The sequence below is a fragment of the Chelonoidis abingdonii genome, chromosome 3, assembly GCF_003597395.2.
Source record: "Chelonoidis abingdonii isolate Lonesome George chromosome 3, CheloAbing_2.0, whole genome shotgun sequence".
In the NCBI taxonomy this organism is placed as follows: Eukaryota; Metazoa; Chordata; order Testudines; family Testudinidae; genus Chelonoidis; species Chelonoidis abingdonii.
Window position 1 is genome coordinate 167,148,276 of NC_133771.1, and position 23,449 is coordinate 167,171,724.

The 23,449-nt window shown below is 39.8% G+C and overlaps 1 protein-coding gene across 8 annotated transcripts in view; it reads right to left on the reverse strand.

Moving 5' to 3' along the window:
- The window catches only part of DISP1 (dispatched RND transporter family member 1), a 203,851-nt gene that overhangs the window by 169,193 nt on the left and 11,209 nt on the right, over positions 1 to 23,449 (reverse strand). For all 8 annotated transcript variants that reach the window (XM_075064313.1, XM_075064308.1, XM_075064310.1 and 5 more), the window contains one exon: positions 15,005 to 15,127. The gene's annotated coding sequence lies outside the window, so the exon portion shown is untranslated. The remainder of the gene's footprint in view (positions 1 to 15,004; positions 15,128 to 23,449) is intronic.

Sequence of the window (23,449 nt, forward strand, 5' to 3'; positions counted from 1 at the left end):
AACATCTTGCTTGGAAACTGCTTTGAAAAGTTGGCATCTAGCTGACTTGCAAATGATACTACAATTTAAATACCTTCCCAGCAAAGTTGCACATTAACTTCAAAATACTCTGGGATCACCCATTAAAATGTTTTTGTTTCAGTTACAACACTAATGAAAACCAAATGTCTGAATATATTTTAAGCTGGTCTAATGCACTAGGGATTTCACTTAAAAGAGAAAGGTCTGAATCAACTTCCATTTACCCAAATGAACACAGATTAGTCAATACTACACTATGCAGATGTATGGCCAACACTTGGAGTAAGATTAAATAATTACAAAGAACATTTCAACCACAGATTAAATGAAGAAAGTCTGTGTAATTGGCTGAATTTGATTCTTCTCCTAAATCTTTTAGTTACAGTCCGCTAAAGCTATTGAGCTGCAAGCTTACAAAATCCCATTTACAGGTGGATTCAGGACCCTAAACCTCTGCTTTGCTAATGTCTAAGCCAGTGGTTCCCAAACTTATTCTGCCGCCTGTGCAGGGAAAGCCCCGGGCGGGCCAGGCCAGTTTGTTTACCTGCCGTGTCCGCAGATTCAGCCGATCGCGGCTCCCAGTGGCCGCAGTTCGCTGCTCCAGGCCAATGGGAGCTGCTGGAAGCAGTGGTCAGTACGTCCCTCGGCCCACGCCGCTTCCAGCGGCTCCCATTGGCTTGGAGCAGCGAACCACGGCCACACCTGTGGATGCGGCAGGTAAACAAACCAGCCCGGCCCACCAGGGGCTTTCCCTGCACAAGTGGCGGAACAGGTTCAGGAACCGCTGATCTAAGCCATTGCAAAATACAGATTTTCACCTATCCATGGTAAGGCACATCAACTGATCTTGCTCTGTAAGTTTAAGCAACCCCTAAATATTTGCTTGCACAACAAAGACCTTTGAAGGAACCTATACATTCTACCAGAAAAATGAGTTTGTCTAAGCTAACCCTTTATAGGAATGATTTCAAATACTGCATTTTAAGAGGTCAGACAGCGAGGACAACCAGAAAAATAGGTTATACCCCTAAAAGAGTGATTTTATGTACTGGATTGTGAACCAGTAAAAGAAAAAGAAAGAATTTTAACTTTAGGATTCCGGACTTGTGAGTTTCCACCAGAATTTTGTCAAAATAATTATTTTGACAAGTTCCTATTAAGTGTTCAAAGGGTAGAGGGTAGTCTTGTGGTTAAGGCATAGGACTGGACTTAGGAGATTCATTTCCTTGCTTTGCCAGTGACTTCCTGATGACCTTGGCATATCACTTTATATCAAAAACTCAGTACTCTGTGTGTAAAATAAAGTTAATTCTTCCCTACTTCAGAAGGGTTTTATGAGGATTAATGTTTAAGAATCTCAGATATCATGGTGAAGAGGGCTTCGTAAACAGATTACCCAATTTACTTAAGGCCATATCCATATTTCTGAATATCAGTTCTCTCAGGCTACAGCAGAATTTCTCATTGTTGTCCAAATTACTTCCAATCTAATTCTACCTTTGAATTTTCACTATAAATTCATGTATTTGTTGCATTCATTTCTTCAAGGTCATTCCCCGCAGCCAAAAGAGAACTATTTAATCCCCCCAAAAAAGAACTGTTTAATTGTCCAGTGATTATTATTGCAGTCTTGTGGCTAATTAAAGAGAGCATTAGACTGAGAATACAGAGTTAGCTTCTAGCACAATCATCATATTTTGATGTGCCACACCTTTATCGAAGCCTCAGGAGTTACCAGGTTTGAAGAGACATTTTAAATAACAATTAAATTAAACATAAGCTTTAGGAATAAAGAAGAAAAATTCAGTCCTGAGTAACACTACAGTAGGTCACACGCACAAAAGAATTATTTCTTTCTATAGCAAAATTAACCGCTCTGTTGTTGAAAATAATTAAAAAACCCAGATCTTTAAAAAGTCAACTAATTAATGACGAACTACATTTCCATTAACTTTTTAAAAAAATTAATAGTCAAGGAATTTAAAAAAGAAGAGTACTTCTCACCATTGTATCAATGCTTCTCCAAAAGTCAACCTAAAAATTGCATTCCGTAAACAATGAATACTTTGTGTAGGAGATATAGCGCAAACTATGAAATGCAAGTTACAAAATAGCTTTTTTAGCCAAGAATCAAGACAACCTGTTGACAATTTATTTCTTTAACAATTAAATTAGAAATTTAACCTATTTCAATGAAAGCTATAATGATAATTGGATATGAATCATAAAGCAAAATTTTTCCCTGAAGAAATACATCGTAGAAAACCCTGCAGGTACCTTTCCATAACAAATACTGTACATTTCTCTGAAAGAACCAAAAACTCAGCACAAGCTATCCCAGAACTTATACCAATATCTAATTTTTCATGACATGCTCTGACAACATTGACGACTATGGTCCATATTTCAAAAGTTTAGAACACAGACCACCTGTTTCTGACTAGCATTCAAATTGTTTCTATTGTACAATCAACAACAGCTGCTGAAGGGTCTAAAATATCAAGGATTAGAAACGGACAATTATTAATGGCTATATTATACTAAGACAGGTCAAAAACTTTCTGCTAAAGATGTATATATTTCATATGTACATTTCACGCTGCTTTCTTTATTTGTTCTTAAGACCATTTACTGTAATTCAAACTTTAGGGTTGTTTTACCTGCAAGAACAGCAAATAGTTGTGCCACTCTGATTGTGCTAGGGACAGCAGAGGAGGTGAGCTGTGCAGAACCCTGCATGTAAGCTTCCAGATCACTGCATGGTTAAGAAGTTCTTAACAGGGGATTTTCAAATTCTCATGTGTGTAAATTAATACTTGTTATTCATCCAAGAGGCTGTACAATATCTTACTGTTAGAACATTTTTGTGGACAGATTAAAAAGTCTGCAGCGACAACAGGAACTGTCTCACCCAAGCAGAGATGCTAAGCATGCACATTCCAAGCCAAGAAGGAAATCAAAGATGCAGGCAAGTGAAAGTTGACAATTTAATCAAGTAAAATCTGAAAAGTAGCATCTGGCAAGAATTAAAGCAAGAATTTTGATGTCATTTATCAAGTGGTTAATTGTTTAAAAATAAAGTTTAAGACCCAACTAGTGCTTTGCTTAAAACGCAAAGCATATTTATAAACTGATATATTCCCATCAGACTTTCAGAAGTGTGATGAACCATAAGGGCTTGTCTCCAGGTCAAATTTGTTGTGGATCAACTTGAAATGTTTCTCATTAAAACATCTTACAGCCATACGCAAAATGTTTTGTTACAAAGCTTGCTCTTTAATGGATGTTATAAAACCGGAGGTGGGTTTACTTAGATGTAGGAGGAGCTTATCCACAGCAAAATATATTTGGATACATCTGCATCCTGTACCATGTGTTGCACATCTATCAAGTCTTCTCACCAGTACCCCATACTGCTTTGCTGTCTACCTTAGTCTCCTATGTACCTCATTTTGCTCTGGGGTCATTCTGACCGGGTGACACCTCACTGTTTAAAAGATCATCCTCAGCCAGGTGCCATCCTTTGTGATTCCATCATGAGGAGTTCACACATAGGAGTGTTACACTTGTGATAACTCTCTAGTAATGCCTCATACTGCTGTTTTGTGATCCCTATGATTCTGACTTTTTAGACCTCTTGGGATAAGAACTTTATCTGGCCTGGCTGGCTGGCAGTAAACCGATATGCAAGTATCATGGCAATTGTTCAGTAAGGGGCACAACCTGAACACTTTCCAGTGCTGCAGTATAACAGAGGAGCTCCAGCTGAGACTACGGTCATTCAAAGTACAATTTGTCCGAATACAGAGGTAGCACAATCTGATCTTACTATGCGGACTTTGACTGCTCATTGCTCTATGTGTCACCATTGTACCAGTGTTTGTAGTGAACAGTCTGACTGATCCACAATGACTTAGGTGAACCCTGTGCCACTCAGTTATGAGCGTCCCACCACCTCTATTCAGAGCAGAAGGATGAATCTGAACCACAGAGACCCATACTGTGGATAGCATCAATTCCTGGAAGTATTAAAATGATACCTCAAAATACAACACAACAAGAGGGCAGGCTACATATGTTGGGTACTGTAAGGATGTCTCTATGTTGGCAGAACTTTTCACTGATTCATGGGTTTTTAAACTCCACCCCCAACGCTAAATGCAAAGGTGGCACTGGAGACTGCACAAACTCATTCATAGTAATAAAATACCCACAGAAACACTGTGTAACCTTCCTATGTCCTATCCCATACCCTCATCGCAGTACTTATTAGTCTTTCCCCCTCCACACAATCACCTCCCCTTCCTTCACAAAAAACAGTGGAATTGCATAGCTTAACAAGAAAGAAGATTCTTACTGAAAATGATCTTTTTTATTCTTTTTTTTCCAGCATGTCAGCAGGATCAGGAAGAGAAGAAAAAGACAGAAGCACATTGGATTATGGAGAGGGAGACTACATTCCTAGAGCAGATGGCCTACTAACTTTGCACAGCAGTGTAGCAGCTCAATAAAATTTTAAAATGCTTATAAAGTTCATCTTTATTTATTATTTATATTGTTTACAAAAATAATTTGAAAGTGTGTTTTCATTCATGTTTGAATCTTAGACTTTCTTATCTATTGCAAAGCATCCAGTTAAAACCACCTTACTGGTACAATAATTCCATCAAAAGTAGAACTATATTAAAGGCATAGCTTTACAAACTATACATACAATGCATTAAGAATAAAGAAATATATGTAGTGATGTTATCACATGCCTTATACAGCATATGCATTTCTCATGAGTAGGAGCACAACATATCCTTCACAATTATTCTACACACAGGCCTCCTTCCTCGCTGTTCAAAATGTTCACCATGTGTGCACATCCCACTCCCGTCACGTGCAATGCTCTCCCTTGCTCTCACAAAGGTTGTACAAAACACAGCAACCAGATATAATCAGAAGATGTCCCTCATCAGCATCCAGACTTGACATCAGGATCCTCCACCTACCGTTCAGTCTTCCAAATGCACATTCCACAGTCTTTCTGTAACTACTCAGGGTATAACTAACCAGTTCCTTTTGCCTCTCCAGTGACAGGCTTCCTAGGCCAGGAGAGCAGAGAGTAAACTATCTCTTAGAATGACTGGAGGAATGGCAATGTCATTAATGTTCATATAGACCATCAGTGCAAAAGTTCCATTTGTCATTACATGAAAATGTCCAAACCTTCTAAAAATCATGGTGTCATAGACCTTCTCAGATCACCCCACATAAATATCAGTGAAAGTTCCACACTGATCAACCAAGCCATGCAGCACCACAGAGAAATAATCCTTTCTGTTGATGAACCCTGAAGCCTGATGTGGGAGGCAAAGAATGGGCACATGGGTCCCATCAACATCCCCTATAAATTAAGAAACCCCAATCATGCAAAGACATTAATAGCTACCTGCACATTGCCTAGAATTATGACCTAGAACGACAGCACCTTCTTGATTGTGGTGCACGCCTCCATTGCAACAGTCTGATGTTTGATCTACCAACACCAAACTGGCTACGAACTGATCAGTAGCAGCCAGGGGTGAAAAGCTTCCAGATGGCAATAGCCACATGCTTCTCCATGCTGAGGGAAGCTCTCACATACCTGGTCTACCACTGCAGCTCCAGGGGCAAGCTCTGCACAAAGTTCTAGTAAAGTGGCTTTTGACATCTTGAAGTTATGCCACCACTGCTGGTCATTTCAGGTCTGCATCACTATCCTGTCCCACCAGTCAGTACTACATTGCAAAGCCAAAAAGCAGTGTTCTGAGTGAGTCTGCTCCAGTAAAAGCCGAGGAAGTACAATTGTTTTCAGACTCTTCCTTCTCAGGTTCCCGTATTATTCTGGTTGTACAGCCATTGCACAACTTGAGATAGTATACCAGCAGTCTTTATAATTATGTCAACAAAGATTGCAGTGCTCAACAACACTTCCTTCGTGTTGTCTGACAGTGCTTTAAAAGTGGCACTGGATCACAGAAACAAGGAGGCTGATGGGGTGAAACAAGATGAAACATAAAAGTTATTCTGTTTGACCACAAACCCCAGAATTCCGGTGCTTTCTGGTACAAAAAATTCAAAATGTAGAGTGCAAAAAAAAATCCCAGAAGGCATGCAGCAGCATGGCAGAACAATGATGCAATGTCTGACCAAAATGCTGAGTGCTCATTGCAAAACAGTGTTGTAATAGATGGCCACAAAGATATGAAGCAACATTAACTATTTACTCCTGGGGAGATTCTGTGCCAAAAAGTAAAAATTCTGCCAAATTCTGCATATTTTGTCAAAATAACACTATATAATCATGCCAGTTTCAATTATTTTGGTAATTTTTTTCAAAATACCTGTCAACAAGTATGTCTGTAACAAAACAGACACACACAAAACCTCCCCCAGGAGTAGTGCATTAAAGAAACCCCTATGACAACCCAGTACCTATTTCTCTGTCCCCTGTCCCCCCCCAGAGCCCAGCTGTGCCACCCCTAGCCCAGACACCTGCACCCCTCCTCCCCCAGAGCCCATCTGCGGGCTCACCCCCAGCCCAGACACCTACACCCCTGCCCACCAGAGCCCAGCCATGGGGGACCCTCCCAGCCCAGACACTCTCATCCCTCTCCCACAGAGTCCAGGGATCAAGAGGGAGAAACAGCCTGATACTAGGTCCCGGGCTTGCGTGGAGTTTCCTGCATGCTGCTTTTCTTCCTTTCAGGGCAAGCCAGGAACTGCAGCTGCCAGGAACCCTCCAGCTCCCTCTACCTTCCCAAGGCAGCATCTTTGATTTGCAAGCTGGACTCTGCAGAGTCCAGTGGCCCCTAGTGGCAGCCAGCAGCTCTGCAGCCCATTTCGGGGGGAGGGAGGAAGGGAATTCTGCATGCACATTAATTTCTGTGCAAATTCTGCATGTGCAGTGGCGCAGAATTCCCCCAAGAATAATTTAACTTGATTGCAAGATAACAATGCAGGGTGTAGAAATTAATTGTGCAACAGTTGTTGCGCATCACTTAACATGGATAAACAAAACCTGCACCAAGTTCAAAATGTAGATATACTCTCAGTTGCTTTCTCTCTTCTGTAGCCCTCCTGCATTCTAAACATAGTTGGAAACTGCAACAGTCATAACAAAAGGTCATTTTTGTTTTTTTCAGAAGGTTACAGGTCACATTTACTAAAAATCTCGACGTTATCTTTGCACTTATTACTAAAAGTTGTCACTGTTCTCACAACAAATCCAATCAATTTAAGTTGTTTGTATAGTTTAGCTTTTCTCCTCCATCAAAGCCAGAAGATAGAATTTCAATATTGAACTTAACGTAAAAACATTTAGCAGCTGTTTTACCTCTCAAAGGGAGCAAAAGGAGAAAGACAGCAAACAGGAGAAACTCTCTAGTGTTGGTACATGTGAACACCTTGTCACATCTTATAAAGAACAATTCGTGCTGCAAGAACATTGAAAATCTTTTACAGTGTCAGACACATTAAGAAGTTGAGCCTGAGTTATTGTGACCTTTTAACTAGATGCCAACCATCTGTACCCTCACTACAGACACCAGCTAAAGGAACTCTCTACTTCAAACTTCTAGCTAAATTTCTACCAATAGAATGCAGCAAATGTCATTAAGAAGCTAAGTTAGTTGCAGCATGAGACTAGTATTCACCTACACGTCACCTCTAAACACACTTGCTGTCCGCCACTCTAGGGAAAGGAAGACCCAATAAATTTCTTAACTGTGTGATAAGTTTGAACACTAACTGTACAAGACAATAAAAGCCACAGAGACTCAATGTACTGTAGTATGATTCTACAACTACCCCACCTCCCCCCCCACAAAAGAAAAGATTTTGTGCACCCAAAACCATTACAAAGTCACTTCTAAGTTTCAGTTCTCTGAAAACCTGAAGACATACTTACAAAACATTCAGTTTTAACTAGACAAAAGGTCCTTGATTAATGATCCCACTCCACTGCATGAATGTCTTCAATTCCCATTAAGGAAGTTTAACTGCGCTTCATATGCCAACACTAAACATTTAGAATGGGACTGGGAAAATACTTATTTTGTGCATTCCCTGTAGGATGTCAATACAAAGCATTTTGGATTAAATGAGTACTCTTCCCAAAGGTCAGTCTAGTTAAATAGGTCACTGCACTGACTCAGGGAAGAGGGGGGAAAGGAAAACAGAACTAAGAACGGCCATACTGGGTCAGACCAATGGTCCATCTAGCCTAGTATCCTATCTTCCAACAGTTGCCAGTGCCAAAAGCTTCAGAGAGAATGAACAAAACAGGGCAACTTTCAAGTGATCCATTCCCTGTTGTCCAGTACCAGCTTCTTGCAGTTAGATATCCCTAAGCCTCTAAGGACAAGAGGTTGCATTCCCAGACCATCCTGACTATTAGCCACTTATGGACCTATACTCCATTAACGTTTCTAATTCTTTTTTGAAACAAGCCCAGGCATACTTTTAGCATTCACAGAAGCCCTGACAATGAGTTCCACAGGTTGGCTGTGCGTTGTGTGAAGAAGTATTTCCTATGTTTGTTTTAAACATGCTCCCTATTAATGTCACAGGGTAACCCCTGGTTCTTTTGTTCTGTGAAAGGGTAAACAACACTTCCTTATTAACTTTCTCCACATCAGTCAACATTTTATAGACCACTGTCATATTCCCCTTAGTGATCTCTTTTCTAAGCTTAAACAGTCACAGTCTCTCTCTCTCTCCCTTCATAAGGAAGCTGGTCCATATCCTTATTCATTTTTGTTGCCCGTCTCTATACCTGTTTCAATTCTAATATATATTTTTTGAGATATGGCAACCAGAAATGAACACAGTATTTAAGGTGTGGGCGTACCATGGATTTATATAGCGGCACTGTGACATTTTCTGTCTTCTTATCTATCCCTTTCCTAATGGTTCCTAACATTCTGTTGGCTTTTTTGACTGCTGCCATAGTTTGAACAGATGTTTTCAGAAAACTATCCTTAATTACTCCAAAATCTCTTTCTTGAGCGGTAACAGCTAATTTAGAACCATCATTTTGTATGTATAGCTCGGATGATGTTTTCCAATGTTCATTACTTTGAATTAACAACGAATTTCATCTGCCCTTTTGTTGCCTAAGTCACGCAGTTCTCCGAGATCCCTTTGTAATATGGCAGCTTTAGACTTAACTGTCTTGAATAATTTTGTATCATCTGCAAACTTTGCCACCTTACTCTTCACCCCACTTTCCAGATCGTTTATGAGAATGTTAAACGGCATTGGTCCCAGGACAGATCCTTGGGAGACCCTGCTATTTACCCCTCTTCACTGTGAGAACTGACCATTTATTCCTACCCTTTGTTTCCTACCTTTTAACCAGTTACTGAGCCATGAAAGGACCTTCCCTCTTATCCCACGACTGTCTACTTTGCTTAAGAGCTTTGGTGGAGGATCCTGTCAAACGCTTTCTGAAAGTCCAAAGTGCACTATATCAATAGGATCCCCCTTGTCCACAAGCTTGTTGACACCCTCAAAGAATTCTAATAGATTGGTGAGGTATGGATTTCCCTTTACAAAAGCCATGTTGACTCTTCCCCAACCTAGAGTGTTTATCTATGTATCTTGTTAAAACTATAGTGAACAACAGAATTATCAAACTGCCAGGTTTTGAAGTTAGGCTTATCAGATTGTAATTGCCACATCACCACTGCAGCAGTTTTTAAAAATTGGGCTTATATTAGTTATCCTCCGAGAGTCCTCAGGTACAAGAGGCTGATTTAAGGGATAGGTTACATACCACAATTAATAGATCTGCAATTTCATATTTGAATTCGTTCACAACTGTTGGCTGAATACCGTCTGGTCCTGGCTACTTATTACAGTTTAATATATCAAGCTGTTTCAAAATCTCCTCTACTGACACCTCAATCTGGGACAGTTCCTCAGATCTGTCACTTTAAAATGGTTCAGGTGTGAGAATCTCCCTCACATCCTCTGCAGTGAAAACTGATATACAGAATTTGTTTAGCTTTTCCACAGTGGTCTTGTCTTCCTTGAGCACTCTTTTAGCACTTCTTCATCCAGTGATCCCTACTAATTGTTTGGCAGGCTTTCTGCTTTTGACAGAATTAAAACATTTTGCTGTTAAGTTTCTGTTTTTTGCTAGTTGCTCTTCACATTTTTTTTGGCCTGCCTAATTATATTTTTATACTTCACTTGCCAGAGTTTATGCTCCTTTCTACTTTCCTCAGTAGGATTTGACTACCAGTTTTTAAAGGATGTCTTTTTGCCTTTAACTGCTCTTTTACTTTGTTGGTTAGCCATGGTGGCTTTTTTTTAAAAAAAAATTGGTATATACATTTAGCTTGAAGGCAATTCATTCTTCTGACTGTTCCTTCTAATTTATGTTTAACTAGCACCATTTTTGTGTAGTTTGCCTTTCTGAAGTTAAATACTATTGTGGTGGGTTTCATTGGCATTTTCCCCCTACAAGGGGGAATTTAATTATGTGATGGTCGCTTTTAATAAGCAGTTCAGCTACAGTTACCTCTTGGACCAGATCCTGTGCTGCACTTAGAACTCTCCCCTTGGGGGTTCCAGGAGTGACTGCTCTAAGAAGCAGTAATTAACGATGTTTAGAAATTTTATTTAGTGTCCTTCTGTCTTGCATCTTTTCCTCAGGTGACATATATCCAATCAATATGGGGATAGCTGAAATCCCGCATTACTGTTGGGGTTTCTGTTTCTGTAGCCTGTCTAATCTCCCTAAGCATTTCACAATCATCATATCGGTCAGGTGGTCAGTAGTATATTCCTACTGCTATATTCTAATTATTTAAGTATGGAACTTCTATCCACAGAGATTCGATGATATAGTTTGATTAATTTAAGATTTTTACTATGTTTGACTCTGATTTCTTTCACAGAAGCCACTTCCGCCCCCCGCATGATCTATTCTGTCATTCCCACATATTTTGTATCCTGGAATCACCACGTCCCATTGACTATCATCATTTTACCAAGTTTCTGTGATGCCTATTATATCAATATTCTCATTCACAACCAGACACTCAAGTTTACTATCTTAGTATTTAGACTTCTAGCATTTGTGAATAACCACTTATAAATTTTGTCAATATTTAGTTGTCTGCCTTCATGTGATGTAATTGAGGGAGATTCTTTCGTTTGACTGTTTCGCTTCATTTCCCATCTGTACTTTATCAGTTTCTATTCTTTCTTCTTTACTAGGACCTAGAGTATTCCCTTTAATAAATCCTCCCTTAAGGGACGTCTTTGTCCAAACAGTGTGCTGCTCCACGCTTGCTTTCCCCCAGCCCTTAGTTTAAAAAGTGCTCTACAAACTTTTTAATTTTACATGCCAGCAACCTGATTCCATTTTGGTTTAGGTGGAACCAACCCCTCTGTACAGGCGCCTCCTTTCCCAAAAGGTTCCCCAGTTCCTGATAAACTTAAATCCCTCTTCTGAATACCACTGTCTTATCCACACATTGAGACCCTGCAGTTGTGTCTGTCTGTCTAACTGGTCCTGCAGGTTGAACTCGGAGCATTGCAGAAAACACTACAGTGGAGGTCCTGGACTTTAATCTCTTACCTAGAAGACTAAATTTGGCCTCCAGCACCTCTTTCCTAGTTTTCCCTATGTCACTGGTACCTACATGTACTACAACCACTGGCTTCTCTCCAGCATTGCCCATAAGCCTATATAGATGTCTCAAGAGGTCTGCACCCACCAGACAGTTCACCATGTGGCTCTCCTCGTCATCACAAACCCAACTATCTATATTTCTAATAATTTAATCCCCCATGATTATTAACTATCTCTTCCTAATAACTTGGGTTCCTTCCCCTAGATGGGTATCCTCAGTGCAAGAGGATATCCTGACATTTGGAAGGAGGGTCCCAACTATGCGATCATTTCCCTCCACTCCAGATTCACGTTCTTCTTCCCTAACACTCTGATCCTCAGCTGTGTCCCTGAAAGTTTCATCTATGTACCTCTGTCTCCCTTAGCTCCTCCAGCTTAGCTACTCTGGTCTCAAGAGCCTGTACTCAGTCTCTGAGGTCCATAAGCAGATTGCACCAAACTTACATCTGCCCGCAGGCAAGTAATTGATCATAAATGCTGCATTCAATGCAACAAACTGGATAGCCCCCAGTCTGCTGCTGGACTTCTGCCTGCGTTTTTACTCTTGCAGGGGTTTTTGTTTCTTTGTGCTATGATTTTTTGTTTGTTTGTTTTGGGGGGGGCATCACTGGCCTAAGTTTAGAGTATGTTTGTTAGGTAGATCTGGCTCTCACATGCCTTCTCTAAACTCCCCTGTTTCCTAGCTCCTCTGGTTGCTTAGAAGCTGGTTTTTTAAACTCCTGTTCTCCCTGAGTTAGCCCCGCCCCCTCATCAAGGGATCCTAAAGAGGTTAGGAATCCAAGGATAACAGGCTAGAGCCTCATTAGGAAGCTTTCAGCCTAGCCTAGCAGGAATCTAGGCTCAGCACACAGCCCTCAAGAGAGACCATACTATAAAATTGAATCAAGCAGGCACATGACAAAATACTAAGACGACAAACTCACTCCAAGGATCACATAGTTGCTCCTCTTTCACCTGGAGCACTTCTTCACAAAACTCCTATTTGCTGCTCCTGTTTGCTAGCTAACTGTCATGTATTGCTTCTAGCCCAATCAGGTAGTGCATGGGTGTAGACCCTGAACTTTCAAAAGACCTATTTTTTCCTCAACTGAGAGTATGAAGACATCTGCAGCCAACTACATTATTCCAAATACTCAAATAGGAGCTTATTCCTTTCATACAAAAGGTGCCCCTGAAAAAAGGGAGGCAGCTACAGAAAAATCAGATTAATAATACAAATTAAAAATGCCTCCAAAATATTGGATCTGTGCCCTAGCTGGCTACTGAAGTAGTTTATCTGGTTTACTGGCTCAGATAAGGAGTCACTATGGGAACTATAAAATGAAGAGGGACTAAAAGGGGAAAATGAAATTTATAAAGCAACAGTGAAATTCTCTTCAGCGTAACAGATTGATCCGAATTTTTTTCATTTCTATAACAGCTCTGTCACTTTAACAATCTGATAGATCCATAGGAATTGTGTTACAGGATCCCCAAGGGCCCCCGCACAACCATTTTCCTATTATCAGTTGCTCCAAGCAGGGTTTGTTCAATTAACTAACAACACTATGGGGTAGGGGGAAGCAGATTTGAATGCAAGCCAGAGTGGAAGTCTATATTTAAAAACATCTGGACAAAGAAAGCTACATAGACAGTAATAGGCATGCTTGAATTTGAAAACGAGAACTTCCTACCCCTTTCAGGACCCTGCAGACACTGCATTCTAGTTCAGCACTAAGATCTTGGTAAAACTTTTCCAGGTAGACAGTTATATTGGTAAAACCACCACCCCATCCCACCCCAGACACTCTTATTACAGTATACGAGTGACTTTTTAAAAACATTTAGCTTAAGTCCCTACCCAAGCAACATGAGCTAAACCGAAAAAAGCAACTATTACACAGGGATTATACCAATACAACTATATCAGCTTAAACACACATCCTAGCTTATACTGGTATGAATCTCCCATGTAGACAAGCCCTAAATGTGACAGAACTGCAGCTCTTCAAATATTCTGTTGCAAGCTTTGCATAGATTTTTTTATATATTGCCATAGTCAGCCAACTGAAAATATGCACTGCATTCTGCAGAAGTTTTCAAAGTAACACGGGAAATATCCTGGAGCAATTTTTTTGTATCATCATTTAAAAAAAACAAAAACAGGTAAAGATAATTAGAAAACTTGTGCCATCATCGTAAATGTTATAACTGTAGTGGGTTTTAGCTAGCAAAATCTTAACTATCGGTACTCACTCTCTGCAGCTAAAAAGCCAAAGAAGGAAGTCTCAGATATGCTTAGTCAGTCTCACGTCAAGGGCTCTGGTCTTCACTATGTTAGATAGTAATTCATTTTTTCTGCATAAAAAGGTTTGTTGGGGGACTTCTAATCTTTAAAGAGCTGGACAAAATTAATTCTCAGAGCACCCATCTGAGGCATTAGCCACATTCCATAGGAGGAGAAGAGAAGATTAGATTAGATTTCAGGGGATTCTGTCTCCCAGGCCTAGTCTCCCTCCAGTGATCCATACTCTCTCTTATTTTTGCATCTTTTACTTTTAATTGTTAGTTCAAGAGAAAAAGACCAGCATTTGAAATTAGGAGATTGAAATACGAAATATAACAACTCCAACTAGAGCAATAAGTAAATCAGACTGAAACCTTGAAATTTGACACGTTGTACCCAACATAATTTGATAAGTGATGTGATTTTTCAGCTCTGGGGGTAAACTTGCTCTAGGGGGCTGCAGTACAGCAGCAACGCATACCTCACTGATTGACCCCAAGATCTCATTTGTTTGTATAAAGCAGCAGTGTAGCAACAGTTTCAGTAGAAGGTTCTTGTCCTGTCCTCCTAGCTGGAGGAAAGATGCAGTAGTTCTCTTTGAGAAGGAGGGAGTAAGAATACCAGATATATAATAAAGATGTGACACTAACTAAGATACCCAAGGCCCAACATCATCACAAGAACAGAAATGCATGTTGAGGACCTGAGATTAACAACCACCATTGTATCCTTTTTATTTATATTTGTTGCATTGAGCCGTATTCTGATTCTATGCACAGTGAAATAGAAGAAAATGCCTTGCACTCAAGAGTGCATCATAAAGTGCTCACTGAAATTCAGATATAGTGAACCCTGATTTAGAAAGAAGTTGGCTGGGGAAAAAAGAAGTGATTTCAAGACAAAAGAGTCACTGAAACTTAAAGATGTCTATTAAATACCTGTTTTATTGCATAATGAATTCCAGTCTACAATATTTAAACCAGACCAAGATTAAAGCTGGAATTTTCTGAAGAATGGAACTTTCAGAATTCTGCATGACCTACCTTTAGATCAATGCCACAGCTCCGATCTCAGCTGAAATTGCTATCTCCCAACGTCGTAAAACTCACCCTCTAAAACAGTTAAGAGTATAAAGCCAAGATCCTGTGCCAATTGCTTTTACATACCTAAAAGGGAAAAGAGTATACATTTAGTCATACAATTGTACACAAGAGGCCCTTGATTGTTGTTATTTATAGTACTAAAAAATTATATCTGAAGTTTTTTTTCCCCCTCTAAAGTATGCACAAAACCAGTCAGAATCTACAGGTATACAGTGACTCAAGTTGTGTGGGAAATGATTTTGCCATCCTGGGAAATTTTTTAATATTGCAAAAAGTTTTCCCTTTCCAAATTGGGACAAGATCAAAATCTTGAAAAATTTCAAAATGAAACTAAAAAACCCAGTTTGTTCAAACATTATTTCATTTAAATACTTTTGAAATGTTTTGTTTGACTTTTATTTAAATTTCACTATAAATTACGCTTCAAAACAAAGGTATTTCAAAACAAAAGAGGGAACTTCTGCTTTGAAAGCGCCAAAACAAGACATAACACCAAAAATCAAAAAACATTTGACATGGAAATGTTTAGTTGAAGAATTCCCAGCCAGCTCTGCTTAGACAATTGTTGATCTGGTCATCTGCATCATAATAAACTAAGTGCTCAACAGCATGCAGTCTTCATATGCGACCAGTCAGTCTATTTTGGTACAAGTAACTCGTTAAATAAAGCTGCTAAAAATATTTGGCCTTGGCTGAATACTGTAATAGTACATTTCTGTTCCACAAACTCATACTAACTAAAGGACTGAGTTTAGGTTACATCACTAAACTGAACAGCATTGGTATCAGTTTCTAAATAAGTACTGGCATCCTGGGCAGGAGGAAGCATGTGCAGTCAGACTATAACATGGAAACATTACTTTTATTATTAATCAATAAATAACAAATAATAATAGCTAAAATTACTTGATTTAACTGACTGAAGATTTATGAATTAATAACCAATATAGATTCAAATACACAAAGAGGGCGAGGGGATAAGAAGTGGAAGAGTTAAAAACTACAAAAAGGGAAAAAAATTGCTGCATAATTTTTCTATTGAGTGAAACAGTGCAAGCAATACTGATACATGTTAGTCTTTTCCCATGTGCGTCAATTAAACATGAAACCAAAGCTCTTTCCTCCCACCCCCCAACTGGGATAATCTCAAATAAGGCAACTTCAAAGTAATTAGTGCCCAGTAAGAAACAGTTAATTTTAGTTTCACAACTGAGATTACATTGGAACACAACACTATTTTCTTTTGCATAATTTTATTATTGATACAACACTCATCATACGAGTCCACAATAATAAAAGAAAGAAAATTTGTCACACAAGTATGAAATAAAGGAAGACCTACACACAATCAGCCTTGGTGTTAACTCTAGCTGGGGACCTTAGCAAAACCACATAACCTTCTTGGTGACATAGTTCAGCCTTAGAAGAACTAGTCAACGTTAGCACCATTATCAGTTAATATTGTGAACTACTGAGGCAGCTCTTCACATAACCCTGCTTACAAAAAAGAAAGAACACTGCAAGACAGAGTGGACAGGCAGGAACTTTGTTGGCCAAGCTTATATACTGTTAAACACCACTGGACTCCCAGAGCAGAGAGATGTCTTAGGTCTTTCAACACTTTAAATGCTACAGCAGCACAGCTGCACCACTACAGTTGCTGTTTCACTTGCAGACACAGCTTACACTGACAAGAGGGTTCTCCCTTTGGTATAGGTAATCCATGTTCCTGAGAGGCAGTAGCTAGATCAACGGAAAAATTCTTCCACTTACTCAGCTCTGTCTACATGGGGATTTAGCTTAACAATGCCACTCAGAGGTGTGGATTTTTCATGTCCCTGACCAACATAGTTAAACTCACCTAATTTTCCAGTGCTTTGTAGACCAGGCTTCAGTCTTGTCATCCCATCAGCATAGCTTTAGCCTGGGCTTCTTACAGCACAAGAAGTCAAAGTCACAACTGCACCAGGAAGCTCTAGACAAACAATATAGCCAGACCATCTCTCTTTAGGGCTAGCGTGGAAGAAAGATAATTCCAAAAAGAAATACTGAGATCACAAGCTCACAAATGCTATGTTACTTGTACACACTTAAGTGACAGCCAAATACCAGACCCACTGCTGAATTCTTCTGAAACTCAACCTATTATCTTTGTTGGATGTACAGTTGTTAAGTGCATTTATTGGAAAAGTCAATATAAAAAGCATTATGGAAATTTCTGCATTTCTGATTTTTAAAAGATAAAACGATACAGCTCAGAAAATACAAACAACTTTCTTTTCATTTTACCGACCACATACACACGCCCCACTATAAGCAAAAGAACGCTTTAAAACAGCTGCTTAATTTCCTGGTCAAGATATTTGGTTTGTAGAACCTGAAGGTATTCAAGGCAAAGATAAAACACAGTCACATCATCCCCTTATGGAAAGACCATGGAAAAGTCTATGTTCAGATGTATGTTGGCTGGACAAATGAACGTACTTAATCATTATTCACCACCACCACTCACAAAGCAAGTACCCGTAATTGTTTCCTCAAATTGTTTCCACAGTCTCTCTCGCTTTTAACAGAAAACAAAATTACCAAGGTACCAAATTTAACCTGAAACTGGCAATGTCCACTACTAACAGTAAATTAATGCAAAAATCTATGTTAATGCAACAGTTAAGTATCTACATCAGAAAATGTCTAGCTAAAGTTGTATGTTCAGCCTTAATACAACTTCCTTCTGCACATGCATGATAACCTAATTACATGATATACTATTTCTCAAGTACAATATGTATTATTTTCTAGACTCTTAGATACAATTGTAGCATCTTGTAATTTTTTCTTCATTCTTGTATGCTTACATCGGCCCACATGGAGCTCCTCGTAGGATCAGGGTCTCAGTCTTCTTATATGATCAGAAATATCTCTAAACTAGGTATTTTAATAACTTTATCAGACTACCACAGAAACACAATGAGCTGTACTAAAAATGTTAGTATCTAAAAATAAAAAAAAGTAATAAAATTAAATATAATAAAATAAAACTAACATTTATGATTTTTGTTTTACCATGTTACTTGTGTAAAATGGTCATGATGTATATACATCATGTACCCTAGTTTCAAAGGGTCTTAATAAAATTAAAATATTGCATTATCCTAGTGTTTGATCCATTGACTTTATTGCTGCTAGTTTCTATAATAAGTGAGAATGTGTGTATAGGGTTAGAATGAAATCTGTTCTGAATGGCAGAAATTCTCCTGGTTACTTTTTCACAATGGTTTAGCATACTGTGCATAACAGAGATAGTTATTTTAGTTCACATGCAAAGTTATCTGTAATTTTCCAAGTAAATCATAGCAGTAGCAGCCTTAACTGAATTGCCTTACTTCTATTTGCCTCAAAACCTATACCAAAAAAATAAATAAATAAATAAATTGGTCCCTGAGTGCTCCTATTATAAGCATCTATATGCTAAGTAGGTCCAGTGGTTAGGGTTCTAACCTAGGACTTTGGGAAACCTGGGTTCAAGTCCCTGCTCTGCACAGATTTCCTGTGGGAGTTTAACTAAGGCCTAGCCTACGCTAGAAGCGCTGTAGTGCATCTCATGAAGACGTTCTATGCCGACGCCATAATAAATCCACCTGCACAAGAGGTGGTAGCAGCTCGCCCACAGACATAGCCCTGTCCATACCAGTGCTTAGGTCAGTGTAATTTATGTTGCTTGGAGGGGTGGCTTATTCACACCTCTGAGCAACACAACTTACATCAAAATTAAATGGTAGCGTAGACCTCGCCTTAGTCTCTATGCCACAGTTCCCCATCTGTAAAACAGGGATGATACTTCTGTATCTCACAGGTGTCTTTTAAAGATAAATACACTGAAGATTGTGAGGTGCTCAAATATTACCATAATGAAAGCCATATAAGTATCTTAGATTTTTTTTAAAAAATCTATATTAGATATATTTTTAAATTAGAGACAAAAAAATCTATCCAAAAGTTTATTTCAAGTCTAGAAACTTCTTCACTCTCTGAAACCGGAGGTGTCAGCGAACTCACCATACCTATTACAGTTGACAGTAATTTATGGCTGTGAAAGTAATAAAAGACTTGAAGGGGGATTTTTAAAATCACATCTTCAGTTTCAGCCCTGCCCTTCAGCACAGTTGTAATCTGAGATATACTATACCCCTCACATTCCAGGTGAATTGAAGTTTTATGTGAACAGTTCCCATACTTAATCTGCTTTGTCTAGTCTCACTGTTGATATTCCATCCCCTAACTAGAAATTTAATCAGGTACAAACATTTAACTATCAAACGATTTAAAGATACAGACAAATGCGGACTTTCCACATTTTCAAGTCCAGAAAAAATATTTTATGGCAAAAATAAATTAAAGTTTTTGATACAGTAAAGAAATGCAAAGTTAAATGTGATATTACCATGGAAGCCCTAGAGAAGTTTTTAAGAGTGAAAAGAATCTTTTAGTTATGTTGGTGTCATGAGATTCTATGTACCTTGGATTTATAGCTTGAGTACACACAATTCTAAATGCAAAGAGGTTCAAATAGCTACATGTCCATCTTTCTGAAAGTACTGTTTTTTAAAGTCCACTTATTGTTGGGATAAGTATGAGTAATAGGAAGATGATGGTACTGTGGGTACAGTTAGATGCCCTTGATCATAGACAAGACGCTTCCCAATATACTAGTCAAACTCATCTGAGTGGTGAGCTTCCTACTTTGGGAATAGGGAGTGACAAGCATAGCACTAGCTGTGGCACCAGGTACTTTAGAAATATGCCCCATACTACAGCCAGTAAGAGTGCATCCGTCTACTCTCGAGGTGCCAATGGCACAGAGGACTATTATGAAGTCCACATTAGAAATGTGTTTGCAACCCCCTTGCCAATCTTAGATCAAGAATAAAAGCACTGGAGATCTATATTGATTCTTGGCAATCCAGGAGCAGCAATGATCTTGATTTCATAAATGTCATTTATAGCTGAAGATAAGAAAGCTCCCTTTGCCTTGAATGCATGCTTAGCTAGGAATATAAATATTTTCTGATGCAAGCGAGTAGAACTCAAGTCTCATTCCATTGGGGCCAAAATGTCCTTTCCTACCATTTCACCTGCACATGGTGACCACTGGCAAAAGTTATGAGAATAGAGGCGAGATGCACCCAGGTACTAACAATTATAGCAAAGATTAGCGAGTATTCTGATTAATTGGTGCTCTACAATATTCAAGTCATATTTGTGTATTGTATATGCTGATTCTGTGTAAGACATAATTATGACCAAACTGTTTTCACTATTGCGTTGAGTTAGTCTGTTTTTTATGGAAAACAATTTCCATCAATATTCTTTAGAGCAGCAGATCATGAGTAAACAGTTCTTATTTGGGCATGAAAGCTATACCCGAGTATCTTTGTGTGTATTAGAAACATTTCACTTTCTATACGTGCCTATGTTTTCTAACCAAGCAAGATTATAGGATATCTGAGGTGCGGCAAGACCTGTGCCTAGCTTGTAAACTTAGTTGAGCGGAGGGCTGATTTACTTCCATTTTCAGCCTCAGGATGAACATGCCAGTCTACCATTGCATTCAGTATTTTTAAATTTAGATTAGTCATTTTTCCAGCAGACAGTAACCTAGTGGATCAATATTTCTGCTAGCCAGGGCACACTGTGCCCATGATGGCTCCTTCCATCCCTCCATTCCCCTCTTGTGCTCAGGCTACCACTGCTCTCCATTCTGCCACCCACCCCAGAGGACAATCTGTGTGTCTCCTCCATTTCCCTCTTCCCATCTCTCTTACCCCTCCTCCCCCGGCCACATATCAGGGTCACTGTGTACCACCCATTTTCATCTCATTTCACCCACCGCTGGTTCCAAGCCATTCCTGGGACCCTGCTTTTCTCTATTCATCTCCACTTCCCACGCCCTTCAACTGTACCTCCCCCAACTCCAGCTCTCCACTGCCATGTCTGCCTACCCATCCACCCCTGGGGTGCCCACTTTCTTCATCATCATCACTATTCCCCATGCTCCCATGCTTTCGCAGGTTCCAGCTCTGCCCCCATTGGGATCCTGCTTCCACTGACAATACTTGCCTCCTCCGGATCCCTGCTCATGTTACTCTCCCCCCCTAGGAAGGCTCTCCTATTTCTGTGAAGAGTCTAGGCTACAGACAGTATCACCACACAGGAAGTTAAGCTGCTGCCTCTGGTATGTGTGGGTAGCAGCAGGGGGCAGCAGAAAGATTCCTCTGCTTGCAGCACAAGGCAGCCTGTCAATCAGGCTTTTCTGTGTTCGGATTTGCACGAAAAATCAATAAGGTTATGCCCATTGATGCCTAAAAATTTCCCTGACATTTCTGAATTGGTCGGACGCAGCATGACAGGCAAACCAGGCAAACAGGAGTCAGCGAGTTGAGTGTTAGACCACACGTCACTTGGCCAGTAATTAAATTTCACTTGCCCAGGTCAGATTTCCGTAACCTAGGGCTGCGTGGAAAAAAAGATTTTTCCTAGCTTGACCCTATCTCATGGCTAATAGAAACTTACTCTTCTCACATGGAATGTTTACCATTACCACCTACATTTCTGATGACAATCACCATAGTTTCAGCTACTTAGTCATTCATTTTACCTACACATAAGATCAAAACAAGACATCTCACTGGGCTTGCAAAGGCCTAATATTCAATTCAATGGCATTTCAGTGTTTGTCTGCCTATAATGCCACATCTTTTGAACACCGCAGCCAATCAGTTCCCAAATTTCAGGCAATGTCACAGGCATCAATGAGCAGAACCCTATTGATTTGGGGGAAAATGGGAGACACATGGAGTCCTTGACATCAGATTAGTACAGTCAAGGCCTCAAGCACCTCTGCAGTTGTCTACAGAATAAACAACTGGTTGATGACCCCCATGACCTCCCTCATAATAATATTCCTATATCATCTCGCTCTGCCTAGTCTCCCAAAGTGGACACCCTGAATGATTTCTCCCCTGGACAGAAAATATAATAATGGGGTGGAGGAATGCACGCAGCCTCTGGTATGATGGAGAATAGGCGACCCTGCTATGGTGCCGGGAGGAGAGGATAATGGGGAACACACAAACCATGGGAGGAGGAAAGCATGAAGGGGAAAGGGGAGAATATGGGTGCACAAAAACCCCCTACCACGTAGGGGGAGAATGGGGAATCTGGGAATGGATGTGGGGGGAATGGGGGACACTCAGAACCCTGATGGAGGGGAGACTGGAGGTACCTGGTAGAGGGGATACGGGACACATCACCTGCCCTGGGAAGAAGGTGGTGGCATAGGGGTGCTAGTATGGGGGAGAGTTGTGGACCTCTCTTTGGGACGAAAGGGTAATGGGTGGGGGACACACAGAGCCACAGAAAGAGGTGAGATTGAGGGTAGTTGCAGGGAGTCCCTAGAAAAAGGGCAGAGGGGGAATGAGAGATTAGCTGACAGGGAGTTTGTGGGGTAGAACAGAAGAATACAAAGAGCCCATCCTATGTGTAATAAGATCAGTCTACCCAACTCATGAAGCACTCAAACCTGTGACCCTAACAGCACCCATGAAGCATGCAAACCTGTGACCCTAAGAGCACCCCAGTGCCAGCTGGTACACTGTTGTCATGATATATACCTAAAAGTTCACATGTAATAAATCACTGCTGGAAAACTAATAATTCACTGATCATTAATACTCTTGCATGACGTATGAACAGTAAACTCACAAAGGGTGTTATAGAGATGTGCTGCAAATAAGTTATTAAAACATATTTACCAAGTTGTGCCTACCCCTGTTCCAAACAAAAGAATGTGGTTCTGCCTGCTTGAATGTATCTCAGATGTAAATTAAGCAAGATGTGACCAAAGAGAAAGAAAAGCGTATTTACATGCAAGATAAAGTCATCAAGAAAGCAAGTGGAGAAAAATGACTATCTTGACGGGGGAGGGAGACTGCATCTTCCAGAAGCCTTCCTGGCTCTTGAAGTAGGGCCACTGAACTTTGGGAAGATATAAAGAGAGAGAAAAAGCCATTTTGGCATCCATCGCTTGAGGGACTAACGGGGCCAGAGCTCTTCAAGTCACAGAACGATTGATCCTTCAACTAAGGGGACTGAATATAGGTGAGAAACCTGTTTAGGGATTATAACTTGCTGAAATTCAGTTTTAGTGTTAAATGCATATTTTTGCTTTTGTTTGTAACCTTTTCTATCTTTATTCCTTATACTTGGTGTCACTTAAACCTACATTTTGTTTAATAAACTTGTTTTACTTTTACTGTCAGACAGTTCAGTACTTTGATCGAAATAAGAGCGTTTGACAAACCCCAGCTAAATTAATGAGCTGCTGTT